We start from the raw sequence: 22084 nt of genomic DNA on the forward strand, positions 1-22084 counted from the left end.
CTTGAACAAGTGACTTTGTCTCTCTGAGCCCTACTTTCTTTAGTGAAATGTGGCTGTAGAATGGATGTGCTTTTCCTAGCCAAACAAGAGCCAGCATGCCCGTGGGCCTTAAGAGTCCTCCATCCGACCCCAGGCACCACCCTCTACCTGGTATCCAAACCATGTCTCAGCCTGGTATAATAAACAGATGTGAATTGGAGTCAGCCAGCCAGACTTGGGTCGAATCTTGAAAAGCACAGTTTTATTTGCAGTTCGAGCCACATACTCCCCTCTGACGGAATGACAGGCCGTCAAGCTATTGCACACATTCTTCCTTCCTCCTAGAACACCCTTCCACAATTGGATCAGAGCATTAATGTTCCTGGTCACTCTCCTCCCCCTCAAGGAAGAAGTGTGTGTCCTCTGATACCTGGGAAGTTTTCACTGTTAACTGTGCATGTGGTCTTCCTACAGACAATGACTTTCTCAAGATCAAGCACTATGCCTTGGGTCAAGCATGGTGGGGACGTCCACATGAAAAGAATTCCCTGCTTAAGACTATCTACAGCTTTTCATCGCATTCCAGCTCAAACCCAAAGCTCTTATCCTGCTTCAAGGATATCCTGGCACAAACTGACCTTTGCCAACTTTTCCAGTCTCATTGTAGGCTGTTTGACCCCTTTTCTTAGGTTCTCTAGGCCAAGTCCCATCCCCTCATTTTTTTTATATACTTCTAGTTCCCTCTGCAGAAACTTTCTATACACAGCTCCCCCACAGCCCTTTACTGGGCCTTTTCTAGATCTTAGGTTCAGTTCATTCATTCATTTACTTAAAAATATGTCTTGAGCACTGTTCTAGGTATTGGACAAAAATCCCTGCCTAGCTGGTGTCTCCATGATAGTTGGAGGCAACAAACAAATTTAGCAATAAATGCAAACTGCGTCTGATGGTAATATGTGCTAGGGAGAAGAATAAAGGAAGATGAAAGGCTGGGGCAGGTGTGATTCCATATGAGGAGGTCAGAAAGGTTCCATAGAGGATAATGGATGAGCAAGACCTGGCAGGAGAGGGAGATAAAGTGCAAGCGTATTTGTGGAAGGAGCATTAAGTACAAAGGCCCTGAGTCTAGGTGGACCTGAGAGGAAGAGCAAGAAGATCAGTGAGAGGGAGAGAGGGGTGGGTGACGGTGCAGAGATAGAAGGGTTCCAGGTAGTACAGGGCCTTAAGGCCACTGGAGGACTTTGACTTTTCTTCTGCATGAGATAAGCAAATTAAACAAAATGACCAAACTTCTATTTGGAAAGGACCACTTGGGTCGGCATATTGAAATTACGTGGCCAAGGGACAAGTTCAGACAAAGACTAGTTAGGTTTTTCCAATAATCCAGGTAAGAAATAAATTTAGCTTAGACCAGGATGATTGAGATTATAATGCAGTTAACAAATGATTGGGTTCTGAATAGGGTTGGAAGGTAAAATCTATAGGATTTATACATGTGTTGGAAATGGAGGATAAGAGAAAGAAAATAATTCAAAGACAATACCAAGGCTTTGATCTGAACCTTGAGAAGGATGCATTTGCTGTTTACTAAGATGAGCAGGCTGAGGGAGGAGAAGTTTAGGACATGAGGTTAGGAGATGAATTTGGTTTCAGATACATTCAGTTACAGATGTCTGTTAGACAGCCATACGGAGAGATCAAGTGCACAGGTGAATTAGGGGTTCAGAGGAGAAGACATGGGTGGCTGCAGGGGCACTTCAATCTTTAGAAGACACAGATGTCAGAACAAAATGTTAGTTGCTCAGTTATGTCTGACTTTTTGTGACCCCAATGACTATAGCCCACCAGGCTCCTCTGTCCTTGGAATTCTCCAGGCAAGAATACTGGTTGCCATTTCCTTTTCCAGGGGATCTTCCAGCCCTAGGAATTGAACCTGGGTCTCCTGAAACAGCTAAGGAAAAGGAAAAGAAGAAGTCTGTTATGCAGAGGGGGGAGCCAAAAGAGAGTATGGTGTCCTAGAGGCTAAATGAAGAGAGTGTTTCAAGAGGGAGGGACAGGTCAACTGTCAAATGTTGGTGATAAACCAAGCAAGACAGGACTGAAAACTGACCATTAAGCTTAGCCAACTGGAGGTCATTGGCAGCCATGTCAATGGTATTTCCTTGGCGCACCGACGTGAATGAACTTCTCCTTCCTCTTCCATCTTGCACAAACGGTAAACCTTTCAGTCAAGTCATGCCCATTTCACAATTTTGTAAATCCTAGAGGCCTGTCTCTGCTGTCATTAACTAGCTCCTTGAGCTTGGGCAAAGCTGACTTTTTCTCCTCTGGATTTCAGTTTCTTATCTTTTAGCAAAGTGTGTGAGTTAATGGCCCTGCCAGCTGTATTAGCCCACTGTTCCATAATAGGCCTAGGTCAGGCTCTCTCATTTCCAGACTATGGTGTCACTTCAATCCTTGCCTCCCCACAAATGTCTCCCACTGGCCTGAATTCTATCACTAGATTTTAACACTTTTTTTGGGTAAGAAATGAGGAAGCTTCTTTTTTTTTAATTTTTATTTTAAATTGGACTATACTTGATTAATAATATTGTGATAGTTTCAGGTGTTCAGCAAAGTGATCTTGTTATACATTTTCTCTTTTAAGTTGTTATATAACATTAAGCAGAGTTCCCTGTGCTATACAGTAAGTCCTTATTGATTAGTCATTTTAAATACAGCTGTGTATACATGTCCATCCCAAACTCCCTAAGTATCCCTTCCCCTACTCCTTACCACACTCTGTAACCATACATTCACTCTCTAAGTCTCTGAGTCTGTTTCTGTTTTGTAAATAAGTTCATTTATATCATTTTTTTAGATTCCACATATAAGCAATATCATATAGTTGTCTTTCTCTGTCTGACTTACTTCACTCAGTATGACAATCTCTAGGTACATCCATGTTGCTACAAAGGCATTATTTCATTTTTTTCATGGCTAATATTCCATTGTGTATATATATATACCACATCTTCTTTAACTATTCCTCTGTCGATGGACATTTTGGTCACCTCCATGTTTTGGCTATTGTAAACGGTGCTGCAATGAACATTGGGCTACATGTATCATTTTGGACCATGTTTTTCTCTGGATACGTGATTTTACCACTTTTGAATTCAGTCTGAATTCTACTAGATACACGAATGAGGAAGCAGCTACTATCAGCCATTTTTGCCGGAATGTGAGTACACTTCCCTTGTCCTTTCCTGATGACAGTTTTAGATGAGAACTTGAGAAAGCATGAGAAGAGTGTGTGTTCAGGAAGTGTATTGCTGCTGAGGTAGGAAAGGGGTTCCAAAAGTAACCGAACTGGGAAACAGATGAACTCCCTGAAAATCTATGTATGGCAGGTCACACTTTATAGACCTGAACAGTAAAGTTTCAGTAAAGGTTAATTTGTGTCTCTAAGCAACTCTAGCTCCTAAGTGAAAGCCCAGCAATGTTGACTACATCGTTTCTCCAACCTGAATTTTTATATCAGTGAGAACAGCAGAGCTGCACTTAACCTGAAAATTCCATGCTCCCTTTAAAGGCAGAGTGTCTCTGACTAGGGAAGACTTCTCTGACTAGGTAGAGCAGGAAAGATAATCCATTTCCGCCTTACATTTCCACCTTACAATGAGAGATCAAGCAAGTAGTCCCACATTTGCAAATACATGGTTGGTCGGTCATGTCAGCCCCAGGAAATGCTAGCCAAGCATCTTAGCAAAACAACAACAATTCCTTTAATTTATTCAGGTTCTGACAAAAAATTTTAAATGGTCCTTGCCTGCCTCTGGCCATACCCTATAAGCTTGGTCATATGCGTTGTATGTGTCAAGAAGGTCACAGAATCCACTCTTAGCATTGCCTTTGGCTGAGACTATGTATATAGAACTAGGGTTAATTTAGTCCCCATGGTGTTGACCTCCCTTTAATGAACCTGCCAGCATCAACAATAAGGATTGGGCTATGGGCAAATTTTCCAGTAGTGTATTGGCTTATACTGGGCCATGTCTATCTACATGTACAATATCTATAACAAGATATTTGTAAGCCAGTGATTAAGGTAGAGTCTATGACCTCATCCCATATCTATATCTGGTGAAGGGTGAGTATAAATAAACAGATCAACGGGCAAGCAAATCACATTTCTGACCATTTCTTTTTCAGAGAGTGAAGTCAACGGGATCGTCAATAGAATCCAGCCTGTAACTTCAGCTTCCTTAGCACAGCCCCAAGGACAGGATAAACGATGTTTCTGGATAACCAGGGTGAGATAAGAAATTTGAGAATCACCATCTGCTGCTGTCAGATCTACCTTAAGTCAGGGAGCGGAAGCCTTGGCACAGGGCACATGTGGATGTGTTTCAGATGGTGTGAGCGTCTGCTGGTGTGTGTGTTCAAAGTTCTTGTGGGTGGTACACTTAATACAGTGCTTTTCTGTTCAGGAAAATTATATCCCTTCCAAAGCCCTGAATTATTAAAATCTTGAAGTTTCTCACATCTGTTGTGAGCTCCTTATCACAATTTCTGGACGCTATTGGGTGCCATTTTCTGGGTCTGACGTTACGGGCATGCTTGAACTCTTCCACTGCCAAGCCAGGAGATCGTTTGTTATAACTGCAGCCAAAAGACCCAGAGAGCATGATTCTGAGACAAGGCAGCAGGGCAGGGAGCCGGCCGAGTTGTGGGGTGGTCTCAACACTCAATATTCCAGTCTCTTGCCTGAGTGTAACCAGAGCCCCTCAGAGACAAACCAGCCTGAGGTGCTTCAGCAGCTGTAAAATTCCTCTAATAGCCTATATTCTAAGTTCCTCTTGCGCAGACCACCACCATGTAGATGGAAACTGAATTAGGTCCAAATAGGATGAACCAAACTTCTGTTTAAGCAAAAAAGTTGGCCCAGGACTGCACAGCTTTAAATGGACCATGAATAATGTTTTATTGCCTCAGCACTGGGGTGAACTCGGCCCCTACACTTAGCCTCACCTTTCACAGTGTTATTTTTAGAGATCTCATTACATCCCAGCTTAAACTAAAAATATGTTCCCCAGGAATAGCAGCACCTAGTTTGAATTGTGTGGAGTGACCCAAGGGCTCCTGGACTCTGATTACATATGATGTTTCATGCATGTGATATCTGCTCTAGGATCAAGAGGGGAATTGCTAAATTTCATTTTTCAAGAGCAGCAACAAGACTGGCTTTGGGGCTGTTGGACTCCATGGGCTTTTTCTAGGCTGGAGTTGTTTCCACCAGCTTTAGTATCACATCATTTGGTATGATTTATATAGAATCACCGGTCCCAAGAAGCCCTGTTCATGAGAAGTTCATCTCCACCATTCTCATCCAACCCCAACACATCCTTCCCTCCCCATGGTCCCAGAGCTTGGAAGGAAAGGTCATGCAGTAGAACTTCGGGGTCTGACAAACTGGCAGCTGCATCTTAACTCTGTCCCTCTACCTCAGTGACTTCAGGCATCTTATTAATCTTCCTGAGTTTGATTCTTCACTGGAAAAAAATAGAACAGAAGTTGTATGGATACAATGACATAATTTCCATATTTAAAGCAGAACCCTAATAAATTATCACTTGTAAAAAATTTAACTTGCTTATATAGGTCGCTAAGAGTCGGACACAGCTGAGAGACTTCACTTTCACTTTTCACTTTCATGCATTGGAGAAGGAAATGGCAACCCACTCCAGTGTTCTTGCCTGGAGAATCCCAGGGATGGGGGAGCCTGGTGGGCTGCCTTCTATGGGGTCGCAGAGTCGGACACGACTGAAGCGACTCAGCAGCAGCAGCAGCACACTAGTCAAAGCAGGAGGGACATTTATTGAGCCCCAACTAAGGTCAGATCCTGACAAAGATGCACAGGGGCAAGATGGCCCAGAGCAAGGCAGCATGGAATGTCACATTGGACTTGAGGTACCAGTCTGGACTGTGAGGCCACTAGCCAGGGAGCAGTTCAAGCTGGGGGAAGAAAGTCTCCTGAATTCAAAATGTTCTTTGAAAGTTTCCTCTCTCTACTGGCCCACTTAAGGGTTAAGGTCATAGACTGCCCGACATGGAACCCCCGTTTTGACTGCCCGTGCAACCTTGCATAAGTTCCTTGAATTTTTATGCCTTTAGTTTCCAAAGCTGTAAGATGGAGATTGATAACACCTGTTTCATAACGTGCTTATGAGGATTAGATGAGCTACATAAGATGATGCATGTGTCTTTAGCACATTGTCAGAAAGGAATCGCTCAAGAGACACTGGCTGTTAAGGGTACTGTGAAAAGTATGTTCTCAGAAGAGGTACCAGTTTGAACAAGGAGAAGAAAGTGCAGGACAATTAAAGGAGTATCTTTTGTCCTAGTTTGACTGACTCATAATGTATGTTAGGAGAAAAAGGCAGGGTCTCAAGTGTTCTTAGAGTTGATCTTTGCATTCGCTTGTGATGTCTTCCAGGTTATCGTCAGTATACATTCCATCTTTCTGCCCAGTTAATGCATCTTCGCATGGCAGGAAGTTCCACCGTAACCAATGAGAGCCTCACAGCTTTCTATTCTCCAGCGGAATCATTTTCCCATCCTGTCCCCATATTCCTCTTTTTGCTGCAGTTCTTCAGGATCAGTGGACAATTCTTGAGCTTATGACAAAACTCACAGTTTCATGACATCAATGTGATCACTCAGTCTGGTTAGCAAGAAAAGCATGTTTGTAAAATTCCTCTTTGCAGAGATACGGGGCCTTTGCAGAGGCCCCATTTCATTTGTGTAATCTCTCAAATCTCAATGACCAGCCTAGAAGGGGGCTTGTTCATCCTGGACCTGACAGCTATGTTCTACAGCATGAGGGCAGAGACAGGGAGGAGGGATGCTAAGTGACAGGCCGACTATGGAAATCCTGAAAGGAGCCATACACTTTAAAAATTAGGTCACCGTGAACACTCTTTATAAATGATCCACTGCCGTAAGATACTTACTAATCCTAATCCTAGCATTATTTGGGATCTTGGCAGGGTATACACAGGTACCCAATACCAGGAAACTTTTATATTCCTTTTTTTTTCCACAGAGTTCTTGCCATATTTGCACACAGAAATGAGTCCCATATCATTGACTTTAGGAGGAAGAATAATTATTTTGTACACCAAGGTGAACAATTCTTTTGCACACTGGTGTGAATGATGAACAGGAAGTTGGAAAATGAGAGGTAGAGGAGACATACTGGCCCCCCTCCCAGAGTGTAGTACGGCCACCTTGTGTACCTCAGACCCCCTGACTGTTGCTTTCAGATCATAGTTTCCCTCTAACCCCTAGTATCTAGAAGCAGAGGACCTGAGCCCGAGCAAAGTCAGCAAAACCTCCTGGGAGTTGACTCTCGCTGCTGGGTCTCCTTAGACCCCAGGTTCTGCCCCAGGCCGCTCGCCCTGAGGAGCAGTGAACCTGGCCCCCAGACCACATCACACAGACTCCTTGGCAATTCCAAGGCTGTCATGTCCCGGCACCTGGGAGAGACCCAGAGCATCTGAGAAGGGCAGAGAGGGCCCCGCATAGCAGCTGGACAGCAGAGGTGCCACAGGGCCCCTCTCCACCCTGAGGAGGCCCGCCTCCCGGGAGTGAGCCTGACTGGACAGCTGATCCTCTCTAATCCCCACTGGGAGGGCCAGCCTGGTCGACTTTCATATAGCTATGACTTGCGTGTTCTTTACATCGCCTGCTTTATTTTCAAACCTGTCAACAGGTTTCTGAAAAGGTTGCACATATGAGCAGAGATCTGGGCAGCTCAAAGAAGGAGCCACAGGCAAGGTGGGGAGAATAGCCACCCCAGACCTGGGGGACCCGGTCAGGAAACCATGGGCTTCCCATTTTCTTGGATTTTCTCTAATCAAAACAAAAATGAGGCAAACCTTTTGACACCATGACCCCTTCTGGTCAGGTTAGAAACTGGTTATAAATTCGAGATGGACCACACACTTACTGAACTATATTTATCAAGTTTCTTAATAAAGCCAAAAGCTCAGGGGCCTCAGGGAGTAAACTTTTTTTCTTTTTGACAGAGACAGAAGCCAGCAACAATGGGTTTACTGTTGTTGTCCTGTTGCCAAGTGGGTGATTCAGTTAAAATAGGCACTGCCTCACATCTGTTTACAGGAACCCGCGGGGTTGCTATTTGTACAGGGGCCCAACTTGTCTGACCTTGGTTGTTGCTAAACTTTTTTTTTCCCCAAGACTGTTCCAAGGATCTAAAAGAAGACACACTGCCCTACCACCAGCGGTGCCATTTGCTGGCGCGTCTTGTCCTTCCCAGAACCATCACGTAGCTGTGACAAAGGCTGGAAGAGCAGACTGAGGCCCCCTTTGAGGCTGGATGTCATGTAACTCCTTTTTCTAAGTAGACTATCTAATGAAACTAACAATGGAGTTCAAGATCATAAAAATCAGAATATTTGAATGGGAGGGGATCCTGGGAGAGTACATAGTACAACTCCCTCATTTTCAGCTGAAGAAACAGAGGACTAAAGAGATTGTTGGAGGGAGCTGGGACGTGAAGGCAGAATTGTGGGGCTCTTGCTAGTTTTTCATGCTCCCCAGGAAGTGTGGCATCTTGAGATATAGCCTGGATCAGACCAGACTAAAACTTCACACCTGAGCATATGAATGTGTTACCTGACAGTGTGGGAGAGGAAAACTTTGGTGTCACCCATGAGGAGAGCAGCATTTTGGATCCTTATATCTGCAGGGTTCCTCTCAAAGCTGGGAAGGAGCTTCCAGATTTTCTCTCACCCATAAACCACATGGAGAATTCAAAGTCTCTGATGAGCCTCCGAGGAAAACTACAGACAAAAAAAAAAAAAAAATACCAGGATAGCCCAGGGATGATGAGTAATGCAATAATGTATGGGAAAAGGACCCTTTCTGTAAACCCTAAAGCAGTCTTCAAATATTTGAGTGTCACAGGATGTTACATTGGAAGTTTTAATTGAGATATCAAAATATAAGTATCAGATATAAAAATACCAACACACCCACTCAATAACAATTTCATATTTCTATAACCCTCTCTGGAGAAGGCTGCATGTGAATACCACTCAAACTCTCAAAGGCTCTTAAAGAGTTTGTCCCATGTCTCCCCAATAATTAGGGGGATAAAGTGGACTAATACCTTATCCTCAGCCACCAACCCTTAAAATGTAAGGAATGGGGAGTAAAGGAGAGGTGACAGCTCTAAGTCCTGGAGTTTGCACGGCAAAGTACCCTGACTTTCCAAGGACAAGACATGGGCAATGTGATGGAGCTGGCGTGGGCGGTCTCCAGAGAAGTTGGTAGAGGATTATCTGATTTCCAAGGGCTAATGACAGTAGCTGGGATGGAGAGCACCAGCAGGGCGAGAGGGTCTGCAGGCAAAAGACCACCAGCGAGAGGAGAAGACCCACAGATCACCCAGGGAAGTTATCAGCCCTCAATTTTTCCCAGGCTTGGAGAGCTCAGAGCCAGCTGCCTTTGGTTGGGCTGCCTTGGAGCAGGGCCTAATAGAGGGATTCTTGTGGTTTACGGAGGGGGTGTTCTCAGGGGAAGGAGTTGGGGAATCAGGATAGAACAGGATGGGGGAGGACAAAACAAGGATGAGGTCATGTGAGTGGCTCACTTCTGACTGGCCCCACAGGTTCTGCTGTCCCGTGGAAAAGGGGACCAGGCTTTCAACAGCAGGCCAGTTGGTCGTGGGCTCCTGCTTGTAATGTGGGGGAAGGGGGACACTTGGGGAGACTGGGGCATGTCTGGGTCATCACCCAGCAGATGTGGCTTGTATCTGGTCAATTACAAATTCTCCCAAAAGGGGGAAACTGTGGGCCATTAGCAGCACCTGTGGATGGGGCTCTGGGAGGAGCATGAGAAAGATTCACTCTGTCAGCTTCTGGCCCACCGGCTAAGAGCTTGTTAGTTCTCCTTATGTGTTCTCCCCCCTCACAGCTGGCAACCCCCACCCCAGGGGTCAGGAACAGGGGGTAGAGATGAGTGAGGAAGAGGGAGAGGAGGTGATCTTCTCCACACACACCACTTATACACTACATACACCACATCACACACACACACACACACACACCATACACACACACACACCATACACACCATACACACACACACTATACCACACACACTATACCCACATACACCACACCAGGCACGCACACACTATACACACCACATACACACTACATCACACACACCATACCACACACACACCATACACACCTTACACACACTACACAAACATACACCACACACCATACCCCCCACACACACACACACCCCACACACACCACACACACACTACACATACATACACCACACACAGACACACACACACACACCATACCACACACACACACACCACAGCACACATGCACCATACACACACTACACACACATATACCACACACACACACCATACCACACACACACCCCACACACACACACCATACACACACTACACACATATACTACACACACTCACACACACCACACCACATACACACTACACACACCACACATGCACCACACACACACTACACATACATACACCACACACACCATACACACAGTACAACACATACATCACACACACAGTACTACACCATACCACATACACACTATACCACACACACACTGCACCACACACACTATACCACACACACTATACCCACATACACCACACCAGGCACGCACACACTATACACACCACATACACACTACATCACACACACTATACCACACACACTACACATACAACACACACACACCACACCACACATACACACACACACGTCCTTTCCAAGAGGCAAAAGACCCTGTAATAGGGCCTCCCTAGAGGTGGGGGAGAAATCGTAACTTTGAGTGAAATTGAAAGTTTTGATTACTGCATAGAACTGAACAAAATTTCATAGAAATATGACATCCATATAGAAAATGCTCCTATCAGAAGCCTACAGCTCAATGAGTTTTCACAGAACACACCTGTGTAACAATCCCCAAGATTGAGACACAAAAGCACCCAGTGGCTCCCTTTCGGTCACTTCCCTCCTGTGTCCATCACAAGGGAAACACTACAGCATTCTTCACACAACACAGATTCATTTAACCCTGTTGATGAAACCTGGGATTTTGACCTAGCTGGAGCTTGAGGTTTATAACAAATGTCATCAATCTCTAACTGATCTCAAACATCCAGCTTCAATTCCCATTACCATAGGGTGAAGGAGGGTAGGTTTTCATAATAAAAATAGATAAGAACCAGATTTTTATCTCCTTGATTATTGTGGGGAAAGAGGAGAAAGAAAAACAGGATTTTTTTTTTCCTAGGTTTCTTCCCACCCCATTCTACCTACCCTCCCGGCTTCCCAAGGGAACACACAAAATAATCTCATTCCCCCACTCAGAGACCAGCCTGGGCCAGAGGGCATCCCCTCAGGACACGTGTGTGTGTCCTCATGTGTACGTGGGGCGAACAAGCCATTGCTGAACTATGTGGGACTTGAGCTCTTAGGTCCCTGGATGGGCCTCTGGAAAGCAAGCCCAGCTTTTGTTGTTCCTTCCCGTATTTTTGTCCAGTCAGTTGTTTCCCTGAGAGCAAGGGGTGTTGGGAAATCAAGTTGCTGCAAAAGGCCTTTGTTTGGGGGAATTTTCACCCAACGTGTTATTTTCTAATTGGTGCTATTTGCTGTGGTCCTCCTGCCTGACTGTCTGCATTGAGACAAGATTATAATTATAAACAGAGGAGCAGCATTTCCATTGAAACTCATCATGTGGTTTCCCTGACTCATCCTAATGAACTGTGCACCCCTCAAAGGGAAGGGACTTTTTTCCCCTGAAGAAAGTACTATGGTAATGACCTTAGTTGACATCAGAATAACCAGATGCACTTGTTATTCAATTTTTTAAAATATTGTATTAAAAGGCAGAAGAGGTGATGCCAAACGGTGTTTGTTTATATGCTGTGGATATACCTGTGTATTTTACATGAGACCTTTATTTTTTTAATAATAATATCTTAATTTATTTATTTTATTTTTGGCTGTGCTGAGTCTCCATTGCTGCACACAGGCCTTCTCTAACTGAGGCGAGTGGAGGCTTCTTACTGTGCTCACTTCTCCATGGACTCTAAGGTGCTTGGGCTTCAGTAGTGTGGCACACAGGCTTAGCTGCTCCACAGCATGTGGAATCTTTCTGGACCAGAGACTGAGCCCATCTCCCCTGCATTGGCAGGCAGATTCCTATCCACTGTACCACTGGAGAAGTCAAGATCTTTATTTTTTAAATTGTACCAATATTGTATGGCCATGCAGCCTTACCAAAATGACTCAAATGTTCTCTTCAGAGAAGACTACTTTTTATGCCAATGGAATATGACCACTGGACAAGTTAAGAAGAATAAAGAATAAATTAAATAAGAGGATCCTTGAAAATCTCGCTTTCATGATATGGGAAAGTGGCTGAAAGAGCTATGACTTGGGGAGGAAGCAGTTTACTCTGCTCAGCTCAAGTGAAAGTGAAGGATCCCCAAAGTTTTGGAAGGACCCCACAGCCTTTGGATTCTTATAACACAACTCATAGGGGCCATTCACGACAAGGTGAGTTGCTACTTAAAGGCCCTACTGGCTGCCTTCCACTCATTAAAGCATCCACCGCCTCCTGTTGTGGGGAGAGAAACACAGCTCCTACTTCTCATGCCCTGGTGACATTCTGAGAAGTCAGAGATTCCTGGAAGGTCAGACTGGGGAAGGACCTTGAGACAGATGAACTTGGACATATTGCAGAGGGAAGCAGGGTGCTCTTCAGAGATGGCACCAAGACCATCACAAACCTGGATAAGCCAGGCCGATCAGTGGGGATCTTTCTAAAGACATTTGCTCCTGTGTCTGGTCCCAGACCTATTGAATCAGAAACTGGGGATGGGTGAGGGGGGCAGAGGACAGCAGGCCCCTGTGATTCCGATGTGTACTCACATTTGGAAATCAGCAATTCTCATGAAAAGCCTTTATTTCAGAGTTTAGGATAGTAAGATTCAGGAAAATGAGTTCCTTTCTGGAGATCACCAAACGGTTAGTGACAAGTGTGTCTACGTGGTATGTTCAGTGTTCTTCCCATGCTGTGTTCCAAACACCACTGGCTTGCCTTCTGGATGCTTCTTTTCCCTTGGTCTCTCACTTTCAAAAGGCTGCCAGCTCTGCCATGGGAACAGGAATTCTGCTTCTCTGAACCTCATTGTCCTCATCTATAAAAGAAGGATGTGTGTGTGTGTATGCACATGCGCACCCAGTCACTCAGCCATGTCCAACTCGTTGCAACCCCATGGACTGTAGTCTGCCAGGCTTCTCTGTCCATGGGGTTTTTCACGCAAGCATACTGGAGTGGGTTGTCATTTCAACTTCAGATCTTCCCAACCCAAGGATCGGACCTGCTTCTCTTGCATCTCCTCCATTGGAAGGTGGATTCTTTACCACTGCACCACCTGGAATACTACTCAGCCATAAGAAGAACAAAATAATGACATTTTGCAACAATGTGAATGGACTAGAAGTTATCATACTAAGTGAATTCAGACAGAGAAAGACAAATACCATACGATATCACTAAAATATAGAATCTAAAATACTACACAAACGAAGTTATCTGTGAAACAGAAAGAGACTCACAGACACAGAGAATACAGTTGTAGTTGCCAAAGTGGGCGGGTAGATGGATTAGGAGCTTGAGATTAGCAGATGCAAACTATTACACATAAAATGGATAAACAACAAGGTCCTATTATATAGCACAGGCAACTATACTCAATATAAGAACTGCCAAATGAGGATTTTAATAAATGATTAGGAAGAGCTTTGAAACTGTAAAAAGCAGAATACCTAGTAGGTAAGACTCATTATTATTTATACTGTGAAACTAACTTGTTCAAACTGTATAGGAATCTAAGAAAGAGAAGAGAGAAAAAAAATCTGTGTATTAGTGGGCAAGAGCCTTTAAAATATTCAACCTCCTCAAAATGTGATGAAAGCAGGGCTTTTGGTGATTATTAAAATAAGCTTTGGATGAGACTGGGCCTTGGACCCACTGAATTTGCCATTTAGCTGATCATCATTTTCTTTTTCCCTCTCTCACACCTACCTTCAGACTACTTTGGTTTGCTGTGGTGTAGTTGAAATTTTTCATGATGGTTGAAGCTGCTATAATGGTACATCCACCCAAGACTTTCCCACTCATGCTGTGAACCCCCTGAAATGAAGACCACTTTCTCAATTCTTGAGAAAACTACCAGCCCCTCACATATTGAATAGTATTCCATGAGAGATAGATAATAGGTGAGCCTAGAAACACAGGGCTGGAAGAAACCTCAGAGGTCCATTCATTCAACCATTGAGCAGTATTTATTGAGCACCCATGATATGCCAGTCACTGTTCTAGGCTCTAGGGTTATAAGCAGTGAGCAAAAAATAGTCATCCCTGCCCTCTAATGCTCAGTTTCTATTAGGTAAGAGTAAATCTATAAATAAGCATCTTAGTCAGTTCAGGCTGCTATAACGAAATGCCACAGACCAGATGGCTTCAACAACAGACACTGAATTCTCACAGCTCTGGAGGCCGGAAGTCCAAGATCAAAGTGCCTCAGACATGGATCCTGCTGAGAGCTCCTCCCTGGCTTGTTTTGTCTTCACATGGCCTCTCCTTGGTCGGGGTGGGGGGTGGGGTGGGGAGGGGTGGGTGGAAGAAGAATGAGGGGCAAGGAAGAGAGGGAAGGGAAATTGAGGGAGGGAGGGGGAAAGAGAGGGAAGAAGTAAGAGGAAAAGGGGAGGCCATTAAAGACACCCACTTTGGTCTCTCTTCCTCTTCTTATAAGGGCACTAATCCCAACAGGAGGGCCCCACCCTCATGACCTCATCTAAACCTGTGTGTGTGTCTGTGTTTTAGTCTCTCAGTTGTGTCTGACTCTTGCAACCCCATGGACTGTAACCCTCCAGGCTCCTCTGTCCATGGAATTCTCCAGACAAGAACACTGGAGTGGGTAGCCACTCCCTTCTCCAGGGGATCTTCCTGACCCAGCAATGGAAACTGGGTCTCCTGCATTGCAGGCAGATTCTTTACCATCTGAGCCACCAGGGGAGCCCCCATCTAAACCTAATTATCTTCAAATAGCCACCTCCAAATACCATCACATTGGGGATTAGGGCTTCAACATATAAACAGGGGGGCAATAAGAATATTCAGCCCCAAACAGTAAGTAAACAAACAAGTCCATACTTAAGTGAGGCGTCAGGTAATGCTAAGTGCTGTGAAGTGAAGTGCAGCAGGTCGGGGGTCAGAGAGTGGGAGAAGGGCAAGCACACTCAAGGAACCATTGAGGAGGGAACATTTGAGTGGAATCTAAGGAGTGACTCACATGTGGGGTGAGGAGCGAGCCCCACTGCAATTTCACAGGCCCAGGTGAGGGGCAGGAGTTGGAGTCAATTCTTCAAACCAGATAATGTCTCTGGGGGATTCTGATACAGGAGGTGTTCCAGGTCTGACTCATAGTTAACAGTATTCCTTTAGCCCTTGGCCAGAAAAGTATGGTAGAGAAGTAGTGTGGAAGCAGAAAATCAGTTCGGAGACTTCGGGGGTGACAGGTTTTGGTGGCTTGGATGTGGCAGAGGCCGTGGGGGGTGACACACTCAGATACAGTCAATTGCAGTTTGAAGGAAGCACTGAGTTAATCTGCAGAAAGCCTCCAGTGACGCTCACCTGTGTTTCTGAAACCCGGGGCTCCTAGGAGGAGCTGGAGGCTGCTAAGGAGGCAGGCAGGGGAGTTAAGCATCTCCAGCACCCCCTGCTGGTTTCCACCGCAATTGCTGAGCTTTACCTGTTTCACACCCGTCAGTTCAGTTCAATTCAGTCGCTCAGTCCTGTCCCACTCTTTGCAATCCCATGGACTGTAGCACGCCAGGCTTCCCTGTCCATCACCAACTCCTGGAGCTTACTCAAACTCTTGTCCATCAAGTCGGCGATGCCATCCAACCATCTCATCCTCTGTCATCCCCTTTTCCTCCCACCTTCAATCTTTCCCAAGCACCAGGGTCTTTTCAAATGAGTCAGTTCTTCCCATCAGGTGGCCAAAATATTAGAGTTCCAGCTTCAGCATCAGTCCTTCCAATGAATATTCAGGACTGATTTCCTTTAGGATGGACTGGTTTGATCTCCTTGCAGTCCAAGGGACTCTCAAGAGTCTTCTCCAACACCACAGTTCAAAAGCATCAATTCTTTGGCACTGAGCTTTCTTTGTAGTTCAACTCTCACATCCATATATGACACATGGGAGGGGTCAGTTGAAACTACCCCCTTCTCCTGTATCACAACGTCATTTGCAGTAATAATCATGAATGAAAAGAACACCAATTATGACCAGAAAAGAAATACAGTGTAAATTTGCTTTCATTAAATTTCATACGCCTATATAACCATACCATTAAACACAAAAATAAATGAAAAATATGAGAGAAAATAAATATTATGGTACAAAAAGTGGAGGAAAGAACAATTATTTATTCAATAGCTTGATACTTACCCAACAGTTTTGAAATGTGACTCTCTGGTTATAGTGTTATAATAATATTTTATTTAAATGACTCCCCATTAACTAATAAGCAATCTGTAATAAAACTGAAGTGTCTGCAAAGGGCACAATTTAGACAACTATGAAATCATAATGCTGATGAATGTTTTTACCCTGCTTTGTTCTTCAGTTTTAACTCGGTTTTGACTTTGGTTTTAACAGAAGAACTATCCCGAAAAAAATTTACAACAGTGGTACATTAATTTCAGTAAAACCACTAACAGTTGTTTTAGAAAGGAATACATTTAAATCTTACAGATATTATTCCATTTCAGTAGACTATTTCATGTCTGAACTAAATTTGTATTTTTATAAACACAAAGAAATAAACACATTTATACATATTACACTTTTATAGTTCATACTGTTTCATTTTAAATGCTTAAGTAAGTACTAACTCCAAGTGATTACAAAAAAAGAATCAAAGCAATTTTGAGTCCTTTTTCCTTCTCTGTGCTCACTCTGCTGTCATTGTTTAGTTTGAAATTTCTGTTTAAAAGCAGGAAAATGCAGCACATCTCATGGGACTGGTGAAGCAAAATGCATCCAGAGCTCTCAAAGGATGTCAGACAATGACGAATTCACCCTCCAAACAGTCAGCTGGGTCTCCAGTTGTGAGCAGTGAGTGTATAACCATGAGCATTTAGAATAAACCACCATGTAAATTACAGTGTTTATAACAGGGTAATTAATGAGCTATCCTATTTAAGTTTACATATTATGAAAACTCACCAGCAACTGCAAAGTTTCTTGGAACTTAGACCAACAAAACATTTTTTGATGAAGGAGTATTTTATCACTGACTGGTAAAAAAAATAATTTTAGTTGGTTTTATTGGAGTTTTATATTTTCTACAGACGATGCATCATCTTATTGCCTGAATCTAAGGTGCAAGTCTCCCATTGTTTGTTTAGTCCTGAATATGCCACCAGTGCCAATAAGGTTGCATTTGTGTTTCCCCAGGCATGGAGGGTCAGGAGACATCCACGCATCCAGGTACTCTCATTGTCCAGGTGCGGAAGCTGAAGTCAGGTGGGCATGTGTGACTTCTGCAGGTAAGAGACACCTTGGTGGAAGGAAATGAGAGGGAGGGTCTCCAAGCTTTTCTTGTCAGGCTGTGAGCTAAAGAGGCTCATAGGGACACGATTTGAAGTGCAGGACATCCTGCTTAAGTGAACAGGGCATCTCAGAATGTCCTCTGGAGCCAGGCAATGATGGAAAGGGAGGATCTGGGTATGGAGGGGTGTCAGTGGACAAGTGGGCAACACAGCTCCCACCTGAAGGCATGTGGGAACTGAGGTCCGGCCAGAAGTTGCCATGCAGGAATGCGGGCAAGCAATGCCAAGCCTCCTTTGCCTAGAGAGGCCAGAGAATGGCCTCAGCCCCTTGGGCATGAAATCTGTTTTTCAAAAAAATTTTTTTATTTTATTTTTAATTGGAGGATAATTATTCTACAATATTGTGATGGCTTCGGCTATGTATCAGCATAACTCAGCCATAGGTATACATACATTGCCCCCTCCTAAGCCACCCTCCCACTTCCCTCCCCATCCCACCTTTGTTTTTCTTTTGGCCACACCACGAGGCACGTGAGATCTTAGTTCCCCAACAAGGAAGAACTTAGTTTGTTGTAGCCACACACTCCAGGAAACAAACTCACTCAGAAAGACAATGCAGATAGTGGAGTACAGTTTATTATACCAGCGGGCCCAAAGCAGAGTCTCCTCTTAGCAAAGGACTCCGACTGACTTTTATGAAAACCTTTTATACCTTAAGTGTACTGCTCAAACCCACATCCCCAAATTCCTTAAACCTAGCCTGGGAAATGTTAAAGGGGATACAATTAGGTTACAGCCATGATTCTTAATCAGAAGGGTCAGCTGGTTATACACTGTAGCCTACACCCATGGGTGCCATAAAGATTAGAAAGGTGATTGACTACATAGGGGATTATTACATTCTTTTTGGCGACGGGAAAGCTTGGTATGGAATCTGGTGTTTATCAGTCCAGGAGGCCAGTTCAGCCATAGGTATGTTATCCCCAGGGCTACCAGGCACGTAGTCCAAAGCTCACTGAAGGTGAAAGATGGAATTTCCTCCTTTTTCAAGGTGGAGTCAGCTCGGCCTGTTCCTTTCCTCCCTCAAGTTCACCCCCTGCACTGGTGTCCTAACCACTGGACTGCCAGGGAAGTCCCTGAAATCTCTCACATTTTGTATTCTGGCAACTAATCCAAATTACTTAAAGGAAAATAAAAAGGAAGGAAGAAAGAGAGGAAGGATGGGAGGGAGGAAGCACAGAAGGGAAAAAAGGAACCAAGGAGAAGAGGAAGGGAAGAAAGAGAAAGCCAGACTCTGAAGCCTGCCACCTCTCCCTCAGGGCTGGCCATTTACTGCCCGCTCTTGGCCTCTTTGCTGCTTCTTTGGCAAATAGAGCTTCATCCTCAACATTCATGTTAAAGAGTTCCAGATTGGCCTTTTCTCTTAGAGGTAGTTATATTAGCCTTTACTTCCTGTGAAACCCCTTGGGTAGTGGAGGGGTAAGGCCTCTGTCCCCCACTGCTGCTAATATTTGGAGCCCCTGGACTTCCCTGGTGGCTCAGACAGTAAAGCATCTGCCTACAGTCCAGGAGACCCAGGTTCAATCGCTGGATCAGGAAGATCCCCCTGAAGAAGGAAATGGCAGCCCACTCCAATACTCTTGCCTGGAAAATCCCATGGACAGAGGAGCCTGGTGGGCTACAGTCCATGGGGCCGCAGAGTCAGACAAAACTGAGCGACTTCACTTCACTTTAAGCCAGGGGTCCCCAGCCCCCAGGCCACAGACTGTTTGTTGGCAGTCTGTTAGCAACTATGCGGCACAGCAGGACTTGAGCAGAGAGCAAGGAAGTGAAGCTTCATCTGCATTTACAGCCGCTCCCCATCACCTCCTGAGCTCAGGAAAACAAGCTCAAGGCTCCCAGTGATTCTGCATTATGGTGAGCTGTATAATTATTTCATTATATATCACAATGTAGTTCTTGAGTCATCCCGAAACCATCCCCTCCACCCCTGGTCTGAGAAAAGAATTTTCTTCCAGGAAACCAGTCCCTGGTGCCAAAAAGGTTAGGGCTTTAGGTCAATGCTGGCCCTTTGGCTCCACATGTAGGAACAAGACAGACCCCCTTCCTGTCCAGGGAGAGGCTTGCCATCCTGGGCAGCGCTGTGCTTTCTGCCCCTGCTCCTGCCCTCTACCCCTGCCACAGACGGAGCTCACGTCGCAGACTGGCCAGGGTGCTAAGAGACCAGGTTCGAGGGGCCACTGTGGGCTGCCAAAAGAAATTTCCCTTCCTTAACTGGTCAGAAGCAGACAAGCGGCACACAGCTCATGTAACATTTTCACCATGTGCGATTTTGAAAGAACCCTGTTCCACGGAGAAAACCTTTCAAAGACTTTTCTTTGTAAACAGACCTGATGATAAAGACATGCTAAGTCCTAGAGCCCAGAGGATGTCAAGGGTTTTACATAATACCAATTTTGTCTTATCTCCTGGGCGCTGTGAACTTGAACATAAGCTAAAGCTAAGTGCTAAATTTATTAGACATATGTCAGCATCTGTCTGTCACAAACGGGAGAAACTCCCTACCAACTGAGCCATTCTCTGGTAGAGGAAAATATTGAAAATCGTCTGGAATGTTTTCTGAGAATATATATAAAAAAAAAAAATAGCTTGGGTTACACAGGTTTTGGTTTCTCTGCTTTTACCCAGCAGAATAAAAATGCAGAAGCGTAGCTATTGATCATCTGAAATTTGTTTTAAAAAATAAACTCACACACACACACACACACCCCCCCCCCACATGTCCAAAGAAAAAGGCCAGGTGAATAAATATCCAAATGTTTTGCAATAGTTATCTTCAAGTGATGGAATAAAGCATAATTTATTTTTCTTTTTGTATAATTCAATTTTGTATAACTCAGAAGTGCTGTGATGAATATTTATCATTTTGGTCATAAGAAAAAAAATCAAGTTTGCCAAGATTGCTATAACAGAGTACTACAAACCAGATGATTTAAAATAGCAGAAATGTATTCTTTCACAGCCCTGGAAGCCGTGTTTCAAACCAAGGTATTAATGAAATTGGTTCCTCCTGGAGCATCTGAGCCATTCTATGTCTCTCTCCCAGCTACTGCTGGTTGCTGGCAATCCGTGTTGTTTTTTGACATTTAGAGATATCACTCCAATCTCTGCCTCTGTTGGCACAGGGCATTCTCCCTGTGTACACATCTGTGTCTTCACATGCCCTTCCTATGAGTGAACCAATCTTTGGGTTTAGGGCCCACCTTCATCCACTCTAATCTAAATTCATCTGCAAAGATCTATTTGAAACTCTGGGGTTCTGGGTGGACATCAATTTTAGGAGGACACTGTTCAACCCAGTATACATAGCAACAAAGTGAATTAATCCCCCCCGAAGAGACTCAGGTCCCCATTGACCCTTGGGTATGGATGCAAGCTCAGTCATGTTCGATTCCGTGCAACCCCATGGATGGACTGTAGCCTGTCAGACTCCTCTGTCCATGGATTCTCCAGGCAAGAATACTGAAGTGGATTGCCATTTCCTTCTCCAGGGGATCTTTCCAACCCAAGGATCAAACCCACATCTCCTTCATCTCCTGCATCGGCAGAAAGATTCTTTACCCACTACCACCACCCGGGAAGTCAGTCCCCACCACTGACCCTATTAAGCTTTAGTTCTTGAGAAGTGGGGCTTTGGCTACGCAAATTACACAGCCTCCCTCTCACTTAGTCTCTGGGCTGAGAAGTAGGGCCATAGCCAGAGCAAAAGGTGTCACTCACAACACAGTCCAACAGGACACATCTGGGACCAGTCACACCCCTGGGCCACTGAGCCCTGACAGCAGCTAGTGATGGTGAGAAACCTGACAATCACGTGTGCCCGCGTTGCATCTCACTCAGATGATGCAGTATAGTGTCGTAAGTGTGTATAGATGTCACTGGGCTTCCCAAGTGGCACAGTGGTAAAGAATCCTCCTGCAGTGCAGGAGATGTGAGTTCAATCCCCGGATTAGGAAGATCCCCTGGAGAAGGAAATGGCAACACACTCCAGTATTCTTGCCTGGAAAATCCCGTGGACAAAGAAGCCTGGTGGGCTACAGTCCATGAGGTCACAAAAAAGTCAGGCCCAACTGAGCATTCATGGGCATGTAGATGTCATTAAGGATTATTAAATTGCAAAACTGTTTTAAAGTATTACTGTCAATATGTATTTTCTTCATCAGTGGGTCTTAAAAGTAGAACTACTGATATATATGAGTCTGTGAAATATCTAATGATAAAAATATTCTTTGTACTCCAAAAGGTTTAGAATCACCATCCTACACTTTTTTCTATAGCAGGCAAAGAGAAGTTATTGCCATGGTGTATTATATATTATGTAACAAGTACTGCA

This window comes from Bubalus kerabau, chromosome 5 (assembly GCF_029407905.1).
Source record: "Bubalus kerabau isolate K-KA32 ecotype Philippines breed swamp buffalo chromosome 5, PCC_UOA_SB_1v2, whole genome shotgun sequence".
In the NCBI taxonomy this organism is placed as follows: domain Eukaryota; kingdom Metazoa; phylum Chordata; class Mammalia; order Artiodactyla; family Bovidae; genus Bubalus; species Bubalus kerabau.